This window comes from Pteropus alecto, unplaced genomic scaffold, assembly GCF_000325575.1.
Source record: "Pteropus alecto unplaced genomic scaffold, ASM32557v1 scaffold270, whole genome shotgun sequence".
In the NCBI taxonomy this organism is placed as follows: Eukaryota; Metazoa; Chordata; class Mammalia; order Chiroptera; family Pteropodidae; genus Pteropus; species Pteropus alecto.
In genome coordinates this window covers 23,379-24,662 of record NW_006430735.1, presented here as the reverse complement: position 1 = coordinate 24,662, position 1,284 = coordinate 23,379, and positions in this window count along the sequence as shown.

Here is a 1,284-nt window from a genome sequence, read left to right as displayed (position 1 = left end):
TTGACCCCCATCCTGGAGCCACTCACCCCACCCAAACCACAGCTCAAGAGATGTGAAATGTGTCACATCCCTTTGGTGACAATGCTGTGGCCTGGCTTGTTTTTCTAACCCTTGATTCTATAAGTTACCTATATCTTACAGATAAACTCTTTGTCTAGATAATCATCCACACTCCTCTTTTGTTGTTTGGAATTAGACACTCTGATTAATATGGAACTTGAAGATACATTGTATCTTCCTTTCTTATTTATTTCTTTGTTTTGTGGGAGACATTCTCCAGCAACTTTAGGTAATTATGTAGCGGGAGACATTTTTTGAGAGCATATATATTGGAAATTTTTTTTTCTGCCCTCACAATTGATAGTTTGCACTTAAATTTTTAGGTAGCAAATCATGCCTCAGAACTTTAAAAACATTTTTACATTTGTTTTATTGCTTTCAGCATTGCTGTTGGGAAGGCTGATGGTACTTTTAACAGTTTTTTGCACATTAATCTTGTCTCTCTAAAGTTTCATGATCCTCTTTTATCCCTCAGGTGATGAAATTTTGCAGTGACAGACTTCTATGTGAGTTAATTTAGTTTTGTTTTGTTTCTCCATTTATTTCTGTAGGTTCTTTATGATCTTTTCAATGTGGAGATCCATATCTAACAGTTAAATTTGGGGAATTTTTCTTGTGTTATTTCTTTGATAATTTTTCCCTCTCATTTTCTCTGCTTTCTTTATCTGGGACTCCTATTTCATAAACATTGGACTTCCTGAATCAATCTTTTTTTCCCTTATATTTTCCGTCCTATTTTTCTTTATTTTTGTTTTATTTTCTGGGAGATATCCTCAACTTTATTTCCCAATCTTTCTATTATTTTTGTTTTTTGCTATTATATTTTGGTTTTCTTAGAACTTTTTTGTTATCTAAAATGATCCTTTTTTTTGTAGCATTCTGATTTGGGGCCATAATTATAATCTCTCTCTTATTTCTTCAAGGACAACAAAATATTTAAAAAATATTTTGCTTCATGAATTTCCTTGGTTTCTTTTTTTTTCCGTACATTTTTATTTTCATGTTTCATATTAGAGATTTCCCGCAACTGGCTAGTGGTCCTTGGCCTCCTGTTTATATTGAGTGGGGCACTGAAGTTTATTGGAGCTCTGTTTTCTCAGGTGAGGATGGCTTACGGGTGAGTTTTACTCATGGGAGAACTCAGACTTTTTATTATGTTTGAGGGGATCCCTTATTGTCAGTACCTGTGGGACTTTTTCCTTTTGGTCTATTTTCCCTTCCATT